The sequence below is a fragment of the Hyla sarda genome, chromosome 1 (genome assembly GCF_029499605.1).
Source record: "Hyla sarda isolate aHylSar1 chromosome 1, aHylSar1.hap1, whole genome shotgun sequence".
Classification (NCBI taxonomy): Eukaryota; Metazoa; Chordata; class Amphibia; order Anura; family Hylidae; genus Hyla; species Hyla sarda.
In genome coordinates, this window is record NC_079189.1 from 477,609,721 (window position 1) to 477,630,512 (window position 20,792).

Below are 20,792 nucleotides of genomic sequence, written 5' to 3' on the forward strand. Positions count from 1 at the left end.
CTATGCTTTCTCATTGAGCATCATTTGCTTTTTGTTACATTTGATTCTACTCTACGAATATGTTTTATTGCATTGATGTATGTACTCTTGAGTCTTTCAATAAATTTCTCATTTTGACATTAAATGTGCAATAAAAAAAATTTCACCTGCCATGCGCATGAACGATAAATTTTCCGCAACAGCGTGCAAAATAAAGGAGAGGATAGGGGGTGAAAAACCATCCATGACACAACAAGATTGATAAATGTCCCTCATTGTGTAAGAGGAGGAGTATTACTACTATATATCCTGATCCCATAGAGATAGCAGATGGAGCGGGGTGGGAAGAGGTCAGGGAGCTAGGAGGGGATCTGTTGGTAATAATATCATTCTGTAGTCCACAGGCACTGGAAGATTTGGAGAGCCAGACATGACCGAAGTAGAGTAATAAAAAACAGATGCAGGATGAAACAGGCGACGCTGTAGGACTGGTGAGGGTGAGCTGTGTGATATAGGCTGGGGAAAAAACAACAGCCCTAACAAGCTTCTTTAAGACAAATGCACATAAAGAAAAAGAAGAATACATGTGTTGGTGCCAAAAATAAAAAAATTACGGTAAAAAAGTTAGGAAATGTATCAAAACCTGTGTAGAGGAAGAGTGGTGCAGTTGCCCATGTCAACCAGTCTAATTGCTTTTTTCCTATTTAATGAGGCCTGTGAAAAATGAAAGAAGCAATCTGATTGGTTGCCATGGGCAACTATACCACTCTTCCTTTACACAGCTTTTGATAAATCTTCCCGCTAGAGTTCAGTAGAATTCAGTAGTTTAAAAGGCTGGTTTTCTCAATTTTTGAGCAGTTAAAATGCAGTTTTACAAGTGTTTTATGACAAAGTGTTCCGAACGCCGGCGCCGGGAGCTAGCGGAGTACCCCTTTAAAAAAACTGGCAAAAGATAGTCTAATACTGGATTCCCACATTTGCAGCTGACAAAACATGATTCGGCAACAGTCTTTCTTTGGGTGTGTTCACATGTTCAGGTTTTTAATTGCAATTGTTGAATACAAAGCCAGGAACGGATCATAAATGGAGGACACATATAAAGGATAGACAAAGACTTCTGTTTTAATATCCATTCCTGGCGTTGTATTCAATAATTGCAATTAAAATGCTGAATGTGTGAACACAGCCTTAGTCATAAAGGCTCTGATTAGGTCTGGTAACGCTGAACACATTGCAGAGCCCACACAGTCAATTTAGGCTGTTATGGAGAGATTTATCATTACTGAAATTTGGGGCAAAAATTTTTTGCACAGTTTTTTGCACACAAATTTAGCGCAATTTCAAAATAGACAACTTTGGCAAAAGTGACTGTTCGATGCAGTGCTTCATTCTTGACTATGCAGTGGACGAGATTTATTAATTGCATCTTTTTTTTTTTTTTTTTTTTTTTTTTTTTAAAGGCCCAAAAATAATGTGCAAACATAAAAAAAAAAAAAATGCTAATTCATACCACCTCTGTCTTTTAGAAAATAAAAAATCTACAGCAAGTTCTGAGGTGATTTTTCATTTGTACAAAATTTATCAAAGTCTGTGCGCATTTATAAATTTGACGCATGCAAGCCAAAAACAGAGCAAAAAAACAAACAAAAAACAGGCGCTGAAGTGGCTGCACACAGACACATATTGATAAATCTTTAGTGTAAACAAAGAAACGCAGCAAATATTAAAATAAGGGAACGCAGCCAGTATGGACAAAATGATTGAATTCAGATGTTTCCATCCCATTGCCACAGGTGTATAAAATCCAGCCCAAAAAGAATGGGTCCAGTGAGATACTCTAATAGGACACTCCTACTGAAGCAAGTCAGTTTGTAAACATTTCTTCCATGGAAAGGGGATTATTGAAAAGATTAAGGAAACTCGCCAAGAAGTGGAAACCATATAAATTTACAGAGCAGGGTTTCGTAACAGTCACCAACTTTCTGGTAACTCAATAAGCGTTTCAAACATCAGCTGGCATTGAAATCGGCACAATAACTATGCCCACAGTGAGCTTCATGGCATAAGTTTTCATAGCAGAGCAGCTGCATGCATCTTATATTTACAAGCACATTTCCGCGTGCCGGATGGAGTGGCGTAAAACCACCACTACTGGACTCATATTCCGTAGAGAGACAAATCACGCTTCTCTATCTGGCAGTATAATAGATGCGCCTGGGTTTGGCAAATGCCAGGAGAACATTACCTGCCTGACTGCATGCTGACATCTGGGAAGATAAATACTTCTAGCTTCGTGGGAACAGTTTCAAGGCAACTTTACTGTTCCAATATGATTGTCCTAGTGCATGAAGCAAGGTTGGTGTTGAACTTGATTGGCTCACACAGAGGCCTGACCCTAACCCACAAACACCTTTAAGCTATGTTCACACTTCTGGAATGTCCCACGTAAAATCTCTGCGCAGACTTTTTGGAGACTGCTGGAATCGCACAGAAATAGACGGCTATGCATTCCGTGCAAAGTCTGCAGAAAGAATGAACAGGTTCATTCTTTCTGCAGACATTGAAATCGGAATTTCCGTGCCAGAAACATCTGGCGCGGAAATTCTGCCATGTGCAAAGCGCAGCAGTATCCTGTTGAATTCAACGGGACTCTGCTGCTCCGGAATCTCCAGCGGAATTCCGTATGAAAATTCCAGACTTAAACTTAGTTTAAACTAGAAAGGAGATTGTTAGTCAGGCCATCTCATCCAACATCACTGATCTTATAAATGAACATATTTTGGTAAATCATTTTATCTTACTACCTTTCAGTGGTCTTTCATGCTTTCTTCTGCTTCGGATGCAAACTGTCTGCTCTGTTGTCTTCATTAGCCCAACTTCCTGTCTGGTCAGGACACTCTAGCAAGGAATTTTGCCACAATCCTTTCGACTACTCTGTCTTGTTTATAACCCAGGGAGGTAAAGTGGGATAAATTCCTGGCTAGAGTGCCCATACATGCACAACAGATAGGAAGTTGCGCTAATGACGACAGCAAGAGCAGATATTTGCATCAAAAGCTGAAGGAAAGCATAGAAGACCACAGAAATAACTTTATTAAATAATATTTATCAGTATATGCTCATTTATTAGACAGTCCAAAATAGGTTTTATCATTGGACAACCTCTTTAGGGTCTTTTTGATGACCCAATGTTGGCTTTACAGCACCTGTATAATAACCAAATCCTGTTGGTATGGTCATATTTTTGCTCCAGCTGATGTAAGCAGACCCATGGACTGTACTAAACTAATCCACTTGCTTTAACAGCCGGATATTTGGCATTTGTCATATAATGATAAAGACTTTTCAGAAGAATCCCTGATATGCTGGCCCGAGGTCGTATGTAGATCTGCATTTTTTCACTACCAAACAGTATATTTATTCACTGCAAGGCTAAAGCGGTTTTATGTAAGCGAAGGATCAAGCAGATAGACAACTTCATTGTTTGGATGCTAATCATGTCATGTAAACAAACCTGCAAAAGAGATCTGAAGCATCATGTGAATGGGAACTAAATAGAGCTTATGGGGAGATTCATCAAAACCTGTGCAGAGGAAAAGTTGCCCATAGCAATCAGATTGCTTCTATCATTTTTCAGATGCCTTTAAAAAAAATTAAAGCAGCAAGCTGATTGGTTGCTATGGGCAACTGATCAACTTTTCCTCTGCAACGTCCCCCTATGACTCCATGATTTAGAAGCAGGTAGAAACAGTGAGCAGTGGGCGACCAGACATCTGTGGAACTGGAGCTGTGGTGGACCAGTATGACTACTTTTTTATTTTTATATCATACTCAGAAACATATAAAAAATATTTTGCCCATTATAGTACTTTTTATTTGTGCATATTAGATGAGTAATGGATACTTGCTTTAAAGCATTACTCTGAGCAGTCCTAGTAGGAAGGAACCTATATGCTTTATATACATTTCTGATTTCCTGTATGTTAGATCATGACTAAGGAGCTTTAGAATTCAGAAACATGTAGATTGTTTTCAGCTTTCCTGTTGTGCAATTTTGCTTAAAATTTGGAGCTTTTTATGTGAAGCACTGGATCTGCTATTTTGATTTCTATGGGTACGTTCACACGAGCGGACTCACAGCATATTTTATGCTGAAGATCTGCCGCTGAAGGACCCTAGCATGGTGGCTTTACATGTGCCTGCTCGGAGCGGCAATACGCCGCTACGAGCAGACACACTGCCTTGTGCGAGTTGCCACACATACGCGGCGTACTCGCACACATAGTGGCTGCTCCCCCTGCTCTATGAGCTAGGCTGACAGCTGCCGCGATGTGCGAGTATACTGCGCACATCGCAGTGTGTCTGCTCGTAGCGGTGGATTGCCGCTCAGAGCAGGCACATGTAAAGCCACCATGCAGGGTGGAGGACCTATTTGTGGAGGACTCCAGGTGAGCACCAACAAACAACACTTCGAATCAGTTGGTGAACGATAAAAAAAAAAAATCAGTTGTTGGCTGCACATCTCTCCGTTCACTGTGTGGGGTCTGACCATGTAATAGAGCCCGACGACACATGGAACAGAGTGGAATTGTAAATAGTCTACATGGGAAAAGAAGCAGATTGCTTTCAGATATGCCAGTGTTTGCAACGGGCGACACATGGCATTTTTTTTTTTTTTTTGTGCAGACACACTGCATCCGGATGTTAGTTGGGAGTCAATAGGGAATTATGCTATGCCTACAAATGTTTTTTTTTTTTTTTTTGGGTTTGTGGTTTAGTGGCTTTTTAATTTTTTTTTGTCAGGTGCAGCTTTTTTTTCAGAATGCCGCATGCTCTGGTTCTGCTGTTTTTTCACCTAGTTTGTGGTGTTTTTACTCCCATAGACCTCTATAGGTTAAAAACTCCTTTTTGATGTTTTCCCTTTACATTCTTCGAAAGGTTTAAAGGAATGACAGGATTAAAGACTTGTCATTTTAAAAATGCCACAAAAAAGAACAAAACATAAAAAAGGCATATACTAGCGTACATTGTTTTGGGTAACACACAACAAAACTGCATCATGGAGGTAAAAAAAAAAAAAAGGTTAACTTACATTCATAGTACTGGGACAAATCTGTAAAAGTCGAATCTTGTTAAATAGTTGAAGATCATGTGTATGAAGAGTCAAAGGTAACGGGATTAGAAGGAGCTTGCAGGCAGTGGTGCAGATAACATATTAGTGCTTGCTAGTCAGTGTTTGAGGAAAGTATTAACTCAAGTGATATACATGAGTCGCTGGTAGTTACACAGTCATAGGCTTAGTTAATCTGAGAGATAAGAGGACTTTGATAATCGTACTCTACAATGTCTGGCTCATATGGCTCCTCCTCACAATAATCATCAGTATATCTATTGGACTGAGTAATCTGCTATCCTCCCTGATTCTACTAAGTCAGATCTACCAAATGGACACATTATTGCTATAGTAGAAGATAAACAGCCCAGACATACCTCACCTATCCCAAGGGAACAAACTCATTTATAGACACCCTACCATGTTAGTCAACTAACAAATACCTTTGATGGGACAATGTGAAGGCAAGGCAAGCTTTTTACACACCAAACATGGCAGACATCTTATAGACCTCGCCTTATGCATGGGGGGTATTGCCAAACTGGACAAGCCTTCTCCAAATAGTCACTACAAATCTGGATGCACACAATTCAGTTCTATGCCCCTTTTATGCTATCATTTCTCTTTACTAAAATACACATTAAGACAGCCAACCCAATCCTTAGACCAATGGTCTTCAAGCTGTGAACCTCCAGCTGTTGCAAAACTACAACTCTCAGCATGCCTGGACAGCCAACCTCAACTCTCAGCAGGCATCACAACTGCCTACCCACCAGCAATGCCTGGGCTCTAAGGAAGGGCTGAGGTATTGCTGACAATGTCCGGTAGACATCTGCCCACTATGACCAGCTTTAGATGAGGCAAAGAGCATTTTGCCCAAACCTTGTTTTTACAAATATTTTAACACAAATTTCAAGATTCAGGGGGGAATTTACCATTGTCTGTGTAAATCTTGTTCTTGTTACCTCCTATTTTTCTGGACATACATCATGTGAACTTCCCCCACATTTATCAGATAGGTACATGCTCTTCATAAATAGCAAAATACCTTAAATAAAGACAAGTTTGTGATAAGGGCTGGTGTGAGATTGCGCTAACATAGGTTACAGGTCAACCACTGTTCTGAATCTAAATGTGTTATGCAAAAATGTTGTGATTTTTTCATTCATAGCACAAAAAGTTTGCGACCATTTACTGCCCAAAAAATGAAATTTCCCCAATAGTCTATGACTATAGCTTAAAGTGTACCTGTTATCAACAAAAACTTTTAATATAATGTAGATAATATAATTATATGTATATTTTTGTCCCTGCAGCTATTGCCTGTGTGTCTCTATGAGGAGTCCAAATACAGGAAGTGTGGTTGGACAAGCAGGGCTCTGTACACTGAGGACATGCGGGGCTCTGTACACTGAGGACATGCAGGAATCTGTACACTGAGGACAAGCAGGGCTCTGTACACTGAGGACAAGCAGGGCTCTGTACACTGAGGACAAGCAGGGCTCTGTACACTGAGGACAAGCAGGGCCCTGTACACTGAGGACAAGCAGGGCCCTGTGCACTGAGGACAAGCAGGGCCCTGTGCACTGAGGACAAGCAGGGCTCTGTGCACTGAGGACAAGCAGGGCTCTGTGCACTGAGGACAAGCAGGGCTCTGTGCACTGAGGACAAGCAGGGCTCTGTGCACTGAGGACAAGCAGGGCTCTGTGCGCTGAGGACAAGCAGGGCTCTGTGCGCTGAGGACAAGCAGGGCTCTGTGCGCTGAGGACAAGCAGGGCTCTGTGCGCTGAGGACAAGCAGGGCTCTGTGCACTAAGGACAAGCAGGGCTCTGTGCACTGAGGACAAGCAGGGCTCTGTGCACTGAGGACAAGCAGGGCTCTGTGCACTGAGGACAAGCAGGGCTCTGTGCACTGAAGACAAGCAGGGCTCTGTGCACTGAAGACAAGCAGGGCTCTGTGCACTGAGGACAAGCAGGGCTCTGTGCACTGAGGCTCTATGACACGCTCCTGGCTCACACACACCAGGATGATTGACAAGCCAGGAGCCTGCACAGAGTCCTGCTTGTCCTGCCCTCACTACCTGTATTTGGACTTGTCACAGATACACACAGACAATAGCTGCAAAGACAACATTTTTTCCCATCAGAAATATACACATTTTTTAACCAATGTATATTACAAATATACATATAATGGTATTATCTACATTATATAAAAAGTTTTTGTTGACGACAGGTACACTTTAATTGAGATATCTCATGAATAAAATGTATCCCCTATACACAGGATAGAGGATAAGTTTTAAAATGCATGGGGGTCAGAGCGCTGGGGGCACCGTGATGTCTTCTATGGAGCAACGGCTCTTCCGTGGAGATATATGGAAAGGGCGTTTCGGGGATCATCACAAGCCGCTTCATGCAGGAGATTGCGGGGTGGGTGGGGGGTCTGAGTGCTGGGGTCCCACTCTAAAATAAGTTTTATTCCATGAGACTACTCCTTTGACAAGAATGAAAAAAAATTATCTTAGGCGGAGGTCAAACACCTTATTTTGGTCAGTATTTTTTAGCTAAAACCAGGAGTGAATCAGAACACATTGCACCTCGTTCTGTGTTTTGGACCCACTCCTGGTTTAGGCTAAAAATACTGGCAAAATACTCTTCATGAACCCAGCCTTATGCATCCTGAACATACGTGTAACTTTCTTAGGGTATGTTTACACATAATCCACTACAAATTTGCCCCAAACGGATTATGTTCCCACCCATTGACTTCAATGAGTCTGTAGCAAATCTGCTGCGAAATCACCGCAGTAGATGATGTACATGTGAACATGCCCTTATACAGTACACCACATAGAGACAAGTTTACTTTAACAGTACATTTTAACCGCAGTAATAGTTCTTTGCCACAGCTTGTGCTACATGTTCCTGTTCTATATTGGTTATTAGAGATGAGCGAACTTACAGTAAATTCGATTCGTCACGAACTTCTCGGCTCGGCCAGTTGATGATTTTTCCTGCGTAAATTAGTTCAGCTTTCAGGTGCTCGGGTGGGCTGGAAAAGGTGGATAGAGTCCTAGGAAAGAGTCTCCTAGGACTGTATCCACCTTTTCCAGCCCACCGGAGCACCGGAAAGCTGAACTAATTTATGCAGGAAAAGTCATCAACTGCCGAGCGGAGAAGTTCGTGATGAATCGAATTTACTGTAAGTACGCTCATCTCTATTGGTTATGTATCAAGAGAGCTAATGCCATACAGCAGTGGTCTCAAACTGCGGCCCTCCAGATGTTGCAAAACTTCAACTCCCAGCATGCCCGGACAGCCGTTGGCTGTCCGGGCATGCTGGGAGTTGAAGTTTTGCAACATCTGGAGGGCCGCAGTTTGAGACTACTGCCCTAAAGCAATGCTATGTGAATGATATCCTATTAGAGGCAATTGTGGCTGCAGGACAAGGTGAGGCGACAAGTTCTGTTCTGTGCCAGGGCTTCAGATTTTTTTTCTATAGCTGATACAATGCCAGGTATAGATTTATTACTGGCACCTCAGCTACACTCACCAGTCTGACTCCACATTCACGTGTTTGCAGCTAGGTACAGCAGAGTCACAGAGGGGGGAGGTTAATGACAGCGTCCCTGCACTACATATGGTGGTCTGTGCTGATCTGTGACCTCTTCATTATTTATCAGGGCAGAAAGGAGGAGCTCAGATAGGCAGCTATAACCAAGACTCATGACATTCACTGTTTCCTTTCCCTCCAACAATCCCCTAAATTCACCATTATGGACATTTATCAACGGGTTTAGTCAGGTTTTCTTTACTATAATTGTCGCAAAAGTGTCGCAACTGTGACTACGCGATTTTTCGTGCGACATTTTGACTGGAAAGCGAGAAAAGCAAGTTTTCCAAAAATTAACTACGTAGTAATAATTTTAAAATGGACTACGGGTAGTCAGGTATTTATTAACTGTCACAACTGCGCAAAAAAAAGTCGCAACAGGGTTAAAAATTGACTAAATTTACTCCAGCTCAAACATGGAGCAGAAAAAGCTACTACCAAAGTAAAAAAGGAAAAATTGCTTACGTGAAAGAAAATTATCAACAGGCTGAAACCAGTTGATAAATAAGTCACACATAAGCAAAAAAAAGTAAGGAAAAAATTACTAAAAAAAAGAATACATAAGCAAACATTGATAAATGTCCCTCTATATGACCAGTTTCTTAACTTTGCTGCTATACAACATTTATATATATATATATATATATATATATATATATATATATATTTCTATCTATATATATATATATATATATATATCTATATCTATCTCTCTCTCTATCTCTCTCTCTCTCTCTCTCTATATATATATCTCTATCTATAGAAGACAGATACGAACAGCACGTCCAGTAAAGGTTCAAATTAAATGGTGCACGCCATCATCTGGGTCTTGGTCAGAGATCCCAATGTTGAAAATCTCCACAGGAAAGGATGGCAGCACACAAAAGAAGTTTCAAATCCACATGTAGTTTATTTCATCCTCAGCACAATACAAAGGTGCGACGTTTCAACGACCTCAAATCATCTCTTTCGAGCTTGAAAAAGACTATGTGAGGTTGTTGAAACGTCGCACCTTTGTATTGTGCTGAGGATGAAATAAACTACACGTGGATTTGAAACTTCTTTTGTGTGCTGCCATCCTTTCCTGTGGAGATAGATATATATATATATATATATATATATATATATATATATATATTTATTATCTTCACAAAGGTGAACACTATGTTTTGCATGTTTGGTAGTTAACCACAATATTTATTACAGTATCATATTATTTAATGGAGGATCAATGGATGACTATAAACAAACAACAAAAACAAACCCCTATGTAGAACAATATGATACTGTGTGTATATGTGTATATATATATATATTATACATATAGCTGTAAATTAGTGAGCAGCAAACATCACGGTGAATGGACTGGACACAGAACTGACCTGCCAGCAGTAGGACTCCCAGTCCGCATTTGCTTTTCATTTCCACATTGGTGGTCTTGTAGCATAGGTCTAGGAAGGAAGGATATATATTGTAAGGCAAACAGTGCTCTTACCTTCTGCTGCCTCCAAATATAGAGTAAGGTACAGGGTACAAGTGAATGGGAGTCTGCCCCTCCTCCTGGCAGGCTCTGGAGGCTGAACTTTTCTTTAGGAGAGGGGAATGTGCTTTCTTTGTTGGGGGAGAGAGCCACTTTTATCACGTCCCCAGCTGTGTGTAAATAAACAGAGAGGACACAGTGACTGGGACTGAATTACAAAGATTTTTTCCCCTTATTGTTTGATTTTCGTTGCTGCAAAAAAAATGTTTAAAACCAATTATTTCATGTATGTTCTGATATTGTCTTCATTAGAGTCCATATTTTGGCATATAGACACCTCTGTACATTGCAGATAAAAAAAATATCTAGAAAACCCTGTTTTTCGAGGTTTATTGACTTTATCTCATGTGGTAGTATACATACTATATACAGATTTGATATCCATGTAGGCAAAGTGAGTGAATTACAGCTATGTACTGTTGGTTCTGGTGGAAGGATAGAAACATAGAATGTGTCGGCAGATAAGAACCATTTGGCCCATCTAGTCTGCCCAATAATCTGAATCCTATCAATAGTCCCTGGCCCTATCTTATATGAAGGATAGCCTTATGCCTATCCCATGCATGTTTAAACTCCTTCACTGTATTTGCTGCTACCACTTCTGCAGGAAAGCTATTCCATGCATCCACTACTCTCTCAGTAAAGTAATACTTCCTGAGCATGCATAAATTCAGATGACCACTCCGATAAGAAGATTTAAGGACTAATGTCTGGAGATAAAACTTTGAAAGATCCTGCAAAACAGGAAAGTATCTATAGAAGGCAATGCACCATTTTCTTATCCTGCATGTGTTGTATGTCAATGTAAAGGGACAGAAATTCCTACACAAGATACATTACGAAGCATGACCAATTTCACACAAGGATATTACATTGTACTGACTTGACACTGTATCTAGTTACCAGAACTGATTACAGATCCTATAATACACTTATGTGAAACTGATCTTAGGCTGCATTCACATCTCATTTTTGCAATACGGTTACCGTATCAGTTTTTTTTGTTGTAAAAAAACGTATGTCTCAAAACAGGACCGAACCATATACAACCGTGTACAACGGTATAGACCTCTGTACGGTTTTAAACCGTATACGCTTTGAAAACGGATGTCCAGTTGCATACGGTTTAATAAGTTTAAAAAAAAAACAATACGGTTTTATGTGTCCTTAATTAAATAAAGTTCTTTTTGTTCTATTTGTGGGAACAACTTTCGACGTGAACTGCGCATGTGCAAACTGCAAACCAGATGGAACCGTACGCACATACGATTCAGTATGGTTCCCATAGATCACCATTTAAAAAAAAAAAAACATATAGGGGTTGTATCCAGTTTTTCACCCGGACATAAAACCGTAGTAGACTGTATATATATACGTTTTTTTCACTGAAACCAGATATGGGAACCGTATTGCAAAAACGAGATGTGAATGCAGCCTAACTGTGTTACTATCATCAGAGCTCCCACAATGCATTGCCATTGTCATGTGCCCTGACTCTCCATACCAACTATGGGACAAACAGAAACAGTTGACCACTGTAGTTTGATGTTTTTTTTTTTACTCGCATATTGTTGGTATGGAGCAGTGATGCACATACTTGACCACCGCTCCATGCAGGCTCTTCACTGCAGTCATACAGGTGAGGAGGAATTGGAGACTTAGGATGTCCCTCCCCACCCAACTTTAGTGATCGTGGGGTTTCCTGCAATTTAACATTTATAACTTATCCATAGGTGCAGTTTATTGTAGGAAAATCCCTTCAGTCAATGCTGATACCATGCTACAAATGGTAGTAACCAATACTTTTAGGCAAAGAAGTTGAAGGGGGGAGGGAACAATAAAGCCAGATCGCCAGCTATAGTTCACTATACAGGGTGGGCCATTTATATGGATACACCTTAATAAAATGGGAATGGTTGGTGATATTAACTTCCTGTTTGTGGCACATTAGTATCATCATGTAGGCCACTGGATATCTGAAATTGCTACATGATGATGTGTTTCCCTCTTTATGCACTGAAGCTGGCACGTTCCCTGAGTTTTTCCAGCAAGATGGTGCACCACCAGATTATGGGTGTCAGGTCCGAGCATTCCTAGATGAACAGTTTCCTGGAAAGTGGATTGGTCGTCATGGGCCAGTTGAATGGCCCCCAAGGTCTCCCGATCGGACCCCCTTAGACTTTTATCTTTGGGGTCATCTGAAGGCAATAGTCTATGCTGTGAAGATACGAGATGTGCAACACCTGAAACTACGGATACTGGAAGCCTGTGCTAGCATTTCTCCTGCGGTGTTGCTATCAGTGTGTGAAGAGTGGGAGAAGAGGGTTGACAATCCAACACAATGGGCAGCACATTGAACACATTTTATAAGTGGTCAGAAACTTGTAAATAACTCATGAAAGAATAAAGTTACGTTAAAACCAAGCACATCATTGTTTTTCTTGTGAAATTCCCAATAAGTTTGATGTGTCACATGACCCTCTTCCTATTGTAAAAACAAAAGTTGGATTCAAAATGGCCAACTTCAAAATGGCCGCCATGGTCACCACCCATCTTGAAAAGTTTCCCCCCCCCTCACATATACTAATGTGCCACAAACAGGAAAATAATATCAGCAACCATTACCATTTTATTAAGGTGTATCCTTATAAATGGCCCACCCTGTATATTTCACTAGCAGGCGGTATTGCTTGACATCAACAGTGAGTGACGCCAGCGGGATGCTCAACCATGTAGAAAAGGCAGTCTAGTATATACAGCACAATCAAAGAAAGCAGGCAAGCACTCACCGCAATAGGAATCTAAACGCGCGAGGCAGCGATGTCACGGGAAGGCATATGCCTTCCCGTGACATCGCTGCCTCGCGCATATAGACGCCTATTGCGGTGAGTGCTTGCCTGCTTTCTTTGATTGTGCAGTAACCATTACTTTGCTGAAAACTTGTAAACAAGTAATAATGTTTATTTATTGTTAAAGCTAAAAAAAAATCCACAGCACTTTATAAGTCTGAGGGTACAAATATTATTACAAAATGACACACTATTTATTCGGAAGAGAGAATGAGGGTCCTGCTTGTGAGAGCTTACAGTCTATGATGAATGGTTGAGACAAAAGGCAGAAAGTGATGGAGGTTGTATGTCTCTTATGCTGGTGATGTCACAGTCATCAGAAACATATGAATGTGTGATGCAGTGTCCAATTGGAAAACCATAGGTAGTCTTTAAGCTAGCCCTACATTTCAGATCAAAGTGGGCAGTAGGGACTGACTGCAGTCTAATGTGTATAGGGGCCTACTGAGATGTAGATGTTGAGATAAAGAAGGATTTTGCAGATGATGAGATAAAGAAGGATTTTAACAAACCTGATCCTCCCCATAGGAGTGGACTGGCCACATGGTATGCATGCATATTCAAGGAGGAGTCGGGAGAAATAGCTGGTATACTTGGCAAAGCTGTATACAAAAGATAGCCGTCATAGCTGATGGCAGCTTCTCTTCCCCCCAGTACTGGGGATGATGTCGGAAAGAGTCAGTAGGACTTAACATAATAAATGGTGATCAAAGTCGTTGGATTCAGCTGACACGTCTAATGTCTATGAAGGCCCTTGGATTGCCATGACAGCCCATCTGTACATAGTAGAGCTTTTGTGTTCAAGAGGAATGAGTTGCACTCAGTTTTAGCTGGAAACATTTTACTTGTTTACAACTTTTGTGCAATGTGGAAATGTAGTGTGACAGTATACTCCAAGGCAATATTTTATTTAAGAGAATCTGGCAGCTATTTAACCTTACATGTTTACGCTACGTATGTATGAAGTTCTGCCCGTTAGAAGCTCCCTGCTATAGTGCTCCAGCGCACACTGGAGGCGGGGAGCCAGCTCGCGCAGCTCCCCCTTCCTCATCCATATTCTGCCCAGGCCCACCCCCTTATGGGACATCAGAGCTGGGTATAGCCCAGAGTGGCACATTTGTATTTTACAAAAAAAGTGTGGCCATATAATGGTTGCATCCTGTAAATGTGCAAAAAACTAAAGTAGACTGTAAGCTCTCGCGAACAGGGCCCTTACTACTTTTGTTTTAATATTTAGGGTGTAATATTGTAATGTCTGATACTTCCCTTTATTTGTATTTTCAAAATTGTAAAGTGCTGCAGAATCCATTGTCCCTATATAAATATTATTATTTATTATTAAATTCGGCTTTACCTCCTTCCACCTCACATATGCTCCTTTATATATACACACCTTGGATAACTGGCTCCATTGCTCAGACAAGAGCTGTGGCAGGAACAGGTGAATGCAGTTGTACACGATATTCGCCAATAATTTGGATAAAACTTTGAATAAAAAATGATGTTCAAAATGCATTGCCATTAGGACATGTTTATGTTTTATACTTTTTCCACGTCAATGTATTTGAATGAATTTGAACAGAAGTTAAGGAGTTTTAACGCTAAAGTACTCCAGTGGCAAGATATGTATGGCCAGTATTGTGTATCCAGAGGTATTACACTGAAATTAGATCATAAAAGGCTTCTATGGAGCTGCAATATGGCCATCTCAGATGAACCTTACAGTGACATTTAGCTGCCCACACCTGTTTAGATACAGTAGAGTCTCCCAATAGCGGGCACTCACAGGAAAAAAAAAAAAAAGTATTGAGAAACGTCAAAAGGCTCACAAATCTTTCTAAATGACGGATTACTCTCCTGTACTCACTACAGAGTGTAATTACCTATAAAACACGATAAAACGAAATATTACAGTAGAATCCCCCAGTGTCATTTAATGCCCCCTTACACCCCCAGTGCTTATTTATTTCCCTTGTTGCTCCTTTCAATGCCACTTCATTCCTCCCCCTTGAACCCCCTGTGCCACATCATTTCCCCTTGATCCCCCCTGTGCCATTTCATTCCACATTTATCCCCCTGCACCAAATCATCCCCCACCTTACCCCTTGTACCACATTACTTTTCCTCTTCCCTTCTCCCCCTGTTCTTTCCTGGCCAGCAGGCTCAAGTGTTAGGGTTCTCAGCAGGGTTTGGTTGTTAGCAGCAGTGGCTATTAGCAGTGACTCGTTAGTGCCCCCAGCCACTGCTCTCAGTAAGTGCAGCGCAAAGGAAATCAGGAGCGTCACTTGTCACTGCTGGCAGCTTCTCACAGCCACCTCTGCTTTCAGTGAGTGCAGCGCAGAGTACATAAGGGGTAAGGAGGGATGATTTGGCACAGGCCACAGGGGGAATTAAATGGCACAGGGGGATAAAGGGGACTCAAATAGCACATGTGGTGGTAAAGAGTGGGTGATGAATTTGCACAGAGGGTAATAAAAGAGGAAAATGAAATGGCAAAGGAGGATGGAGTGGTCAAGGGGAAATGATGTGGCACAGGGGGTAATAAAAGGGGGGGGGGGGTGTTTTTGGCACGGGGACAATAAGGTGGCATATGGGGGAGGGGGGATCAGAGGGGGCGAATGATGTGGCCAGCGGACGTACAGAAGCAGGAAACCACTGTTTAAAGAGCAGCATTCTGCTTCTGTGCTAGAGCTGCTGCCTTGGGGTGCAGGGGCCCTTACTGTGGTATTGGCTGTGCTCCCTGATGGCGGCCCTGCTTACAAGGTAAGGTTGGCACATAAGCCTGGTTGTCCCCTATTGTGTGTGTCTGCGTCCGCTATTGGGAGTGTCCCCTATTTGGAGGGTGCAAATACATTAAGTCTTACTAAAAAATTGTCCACTATTGGAAGGTGTCCGCTAAGGGAGATTTTACTGTACATAGAAAGTGGAAGAAAAACTGTTGACTTTAGCGTCACTGCTGTGCTATAATAGTAATGCTACTGAATACCTTCTTATGGTATCACGCTAACCCTGGAATGCATGGGGATTTCTATTTAGACCCGAAATTTCCTGTGGCAGTGCAAGTACAGAATGTTGTTCAGCTTCTATGGAATGTCCCAGGAACGGAAGACACTTAGTACTCTACAGTACACAGGGGATATATTGTTGTCCACTGTAATATATTGAAAGCATGCAGACTATAGGTCAGGAATATGTGGATGTTTGTTCTAGGACGGGCAGTTCATGAATAGTGCAGTGCATCTACATCCATATTTGTCATACAGTGTATACACAGATGTAACTAACCATTAGAAGAGATTGAAATGGAAACATTTTCTACATAGCTATTGTGTGCAGCTAGTGTGCATCTAGCCACAGCAAGACAGATGGTTCCTATACTATATATCAGAGACCACTTTAGCTATTACAACAAACAGAATTTTGTCCAAATGTCAGGATCATATATGAATAAACCCAGGTTAAGTCAGGGAAGTTTAGTGTCATTTTAAAGATAAAGGCAAAATACACCAATACAACACAACGTGAACCTAGCTCCTAGGACACATTTGTTAAGGGTATCCCTCTGTATACCTGTGGGAAGGTACCTGGTGCCAGAAAGTTAAACAGATTTGTAAATTAAATTTGGGTAGAAAGCAGACATGGCGCACATCTACAATCTTGTATAATGATCTGATTGCTTCTCAGCATAATATCAAAAACTAACAGGTTGTTAGTATACATTTTTGATCAAAAAGTACAAGCCCACTCGCCACGTCAAGGCCACCTATTTAGAGTGGGTCCCTAATGTCCCTAGCATAAAATGGCGTAGCACTGGGCGGCGACCACCACCGCCGCGGCACCAGGGCCCACGGGGGGGGGGGACCCACTGGCAGAGCGGCCCCAATGCCACTCAAACCAGTCTATGGGTCGCACTACCCCGCAGACACAGCAGCAACGGACGCCGCACAGCACCACACCAGTGTGAACAAGGTGTAATAGCTCACCCCTCAGCCCAACCCTATATAGCACACTCCCTCAGCCCAACCCTATATAGGTAGTAGTTAGCTACACAAGGACCATTTCTTTCCTAGCAGCCTCCCAGTCTGACTGGGAGAGCATGGTAAGCGAGCTATTACACCTTGTTCACACTGGTGTGGTGCTGTGCGGCGTCCGTTGCTGCCGTGTCTGCGGGGGGGTGCGGCCCATAGACTGGTTTGAGTGGCATTGGGGCCGCTCTGCCAGTGGGTCGTTCCCCCCCGTGGGCACTGGTGTCGCGGCGGTGGTGGTTGCAGCCCAGTGCTACGCCATTTTATGCTAGGGACGTTAGGGACCCACTCTAATTAGGTGGCCTTGACGTGGCGAGTGGGCTTGTCCTTTTTGATCAAAAATGTATACTAACAACCTGTTAGTTTTTGATATTATGCTGAGAAGCAATCAGATCATTATACAAGATTGTAGATGTGCACCATGTCTGTCTTCTACCCGAATTCAGATTTGTAAATTACTTCTATTAAAAAATCTTAATACTTCCAGTCCAGTACTTATCAGCTGCTGTATGCTCCACAGTGCTCTATGCTGACACCTCTGTCCATGTCAGGAACTGTCCAGAGCAGGATAGGTTTGCTAGGGGGATTTGCACCTACTCTGGACAGTTCCTGACATGGACAGAGGTGTCAGCAGAAAGCACTGTGGTCAGAAAGAAAAGAACAATACAACTTTCTCTGTAGTATACAGGAGCTGAGAAGTACTGGAAGGACAGCAGCATTCTGAACAAGCTTCTGTGTTCAGAATGCCGCCGTGCCAGCCCAGAGGCCGAGGGGGGTCCCAGCGGCCAAGCCCCCTACAATCAGCCAGATGTTTAGGGGTGGAGTACCCCTTTAAAGGTGTACTCCGGCGCTAAGACATCTTATCCCCTATCCAAAGGGGACCTGCTGCTGGGGACCCCCGTGATCTTGCACACAGCACCCCGTTACAATCAGTCCCCAGAGCATGGGTCTGATTACTGGCGATCATGGGGCCGGAGCATTGTGATGTCACGGCCCCGCCCCATGTGATGTCACGCTCCGCCCCCTCAATGCAAGTCCATAGGCTTGCACTGAGGGGGCGGAGCCGTGATGTCACAATGCTCCGGCCCCGTGATCGCCAGTAATCAGACCCGGATCGAACATGCTCCAGGGACTGATTGTAACGGGGTGCTGCGTGCAAGATCACGGGGTTCCCCAGTAGCGGGACTCCCGCGATCAGGCATCTTATCCCTTATCCTTTGGATAGGGGATAAAATGTCTTAGCGCTGGAGTACCCCTTTAACTCTATAGTGATACTTACATACTCATACAGCAGTATTTTAGGGTGATACCAAGACCTAACCCGGTTCTACTGAACAGATCACCCAAATATCTCTCACCAAAAATTATATGTGACTTAAAAAGATAATCTGTATTATTTTCAGGCATACTGCAGCTAGGTTAGGAGGATTACATGGGAAATTCTGTAATAGTAATACAGTACAGAGACCACTAGAAATATTTGATCATATTTAATACTTTATCTTTTGTATTGTAGTATTTTTAGAGTGAAGCTTTTAACACCAATGTCCTACATAGTTCTCACCTCGGACACTAAAAATGGAAGCCCCCCCCAGGACATGGTTATTTGTGCTATCAGCGACTATGTAAAGGCTAATCCCCTATTGTTGGCTTCACTGTGACAAGACTTTGAGGGAACAATCTAAAAAGATAAATAAGATATTAGACCTCTATTCCAACAATGGAAGGAAGAGGAACAGGTAGAAATGGTATCTTATAAAGTAGTCTAGCTTATTTTAAGACATTAACATTGAATATTACAATCCAGGTCTGTTTCTATAAAGTGCACATCATATTGTTGATATGGATACAGACTGTACAATGGTTCGGTGTTTGAAGAACAATGGTAGTTTAGCTCCCAATCTTAAGCTGCCCACACATTAGGCATTTAAGACTGAAGAACTGGATGTGTGAAGGTTATTGTCTTGTACAACAATGCCATAAGATAAAATGACAAGTTTTATAAAATAATCTCTCTCCACTCTGATGTGAGTTTTCATTAATGGGATACAGTGGGATCGTATACAGCAGGTATAGGCAACCTTAGGCACTGCAGATGTTTTGGACTACATCTCCTATGATGCTCTTACAGCCAAAATGCTGCCAAAGCATCATGGGAGATGTAGTCCAAAACATCTGTAGTTGCCTATGCCTGGTATACAGCATTCATTTTTAAACCACGCCCCCTTGTGGTGACCAGTGGCTGCACACTGTTGTGGCAACATGGGGCCATTGGTCAATGCAGGAAAGCATTGTTTTGCCCAAATGTGAAGATTTCAATACTATACCTGCAAGTTATACTTCTGAGATGACCATGACAAAAGGTGATATCTAGAGATGAGCGAACTTACAGTAAATTCGATTCGTCACGAACTTCTCGGCTCGGCAGTTGATGACTTATCCTGCATAAATTAGTTCAGCTTTCAGGTGCTCCGGTGGGCTGGAAAAGGTCGATACAGTCCTAGGAAACTCTTTCCTAGGACTGTATCCACCTTTTCCAGCCCACCGGAGCACCTGAAGGCTGAACTAATTTATGCAGGATGTCATCAACTGCCGAGCCGAGAAGTTCGTGACGAATCGAATTTACTGTAAGTTCGCTCATCTCTAGTGATATCTTTCCTGCTCCTGAATAACCCCTTTCAAGGTTAGGTTTAAGTTTGTCAATTTCTTCCACACTAAACTTACTCAACCATGCCTTTATGGACTTCCTTTGTGCGCGGAGGCACAGTCATGTTTGAACAGGAGCAATTATTTAAAAAAAAAAAATTTCTCCTTAGTTCTAGAAGCAGCATGATATTGGGATAATTCTGCTTCTGTAAACTAGGTCAGATTGATTTTTTACCCCCTTAAGGACTCAGCTTTTTTTTTTTTCAGTATTTGCATTTTCGTTTTTTCCTACTTGCCTTTTAAAAATCATAACCCTTTAAATGTTCCACCTATAAATCCATATTATGGCTTATTTTTTGTGCCACTAATTCTACTTTGCAGTGACATTAGTCATTTTACCCAAAATCCATGGCGAAACAGAAAAAAAATCATTGTGCGACAAAATTGAAGAAAAACGCCATTTTGCTACTTTTGGTGGCTTAGATTTCTACGCAGTGCATTTCTCAGTAAAAATGACACCTTATCTTTATTCTGTAGGTCCATATGGTTAAAATGATACCCTACTTATATAGGTTTGATTTTGTCGTACTTCTGGAAAAAATCATAACTATATGCAGAAATATTTTTACGTTTAAAAATGTCATCTTGTGACCCCATAACTTTTTTTTATTTTTCCACATATGGGACGGTATGGGGCTAATTTTTTGCACCGTGATCTGAAGTTTTCATCGGTACCATTTTTGTATTGATCGGACTTATTGATTGCTTTTTATAAAAAAAAATTTATGGCATAAAAAGTGACCAAAAATACGCTATTTTGGACTTTGGAATTTTTTTTGCGCGTACGTCATTGACTGTGCGGTTTAATTAACAATTTATTTTTATAGTTCAAACATTTCCGCACGTGGCGATACCACATGTTTATTTTTATTTACATAGTATTTTTTTTTTTTTTAATGGTAAAAGGGGCGTGATTCTGACTTTTATTAGGGAAGGGGTTAAATCAGATTTATTAACACTTTATT

At 41.7% G+C, this 20,792-nt stretch overlaps 1 protein-coding gene across 1 annotated transcript in view; it reads right to left on the reverse strand.

The window, feature by feature from the left end:
- LZTR1 (leucine zipper like post translational regulator 1) overlaps positions 1–20,792 on the reverse strand; it is a 99,772-nt gene that overhangs the window by 20,237 nt on the left and 58,743 nt on the right. The window contains exon 21 of the transcript XR_008847414.1: positions 10,203–10,357. The gene's annotated coding sequence lies outside the window, so the exon portion shown is untranslated. The remainder of the gene's footprint in view (positions 1–10,202; positions 10,358–20,792) is intronic.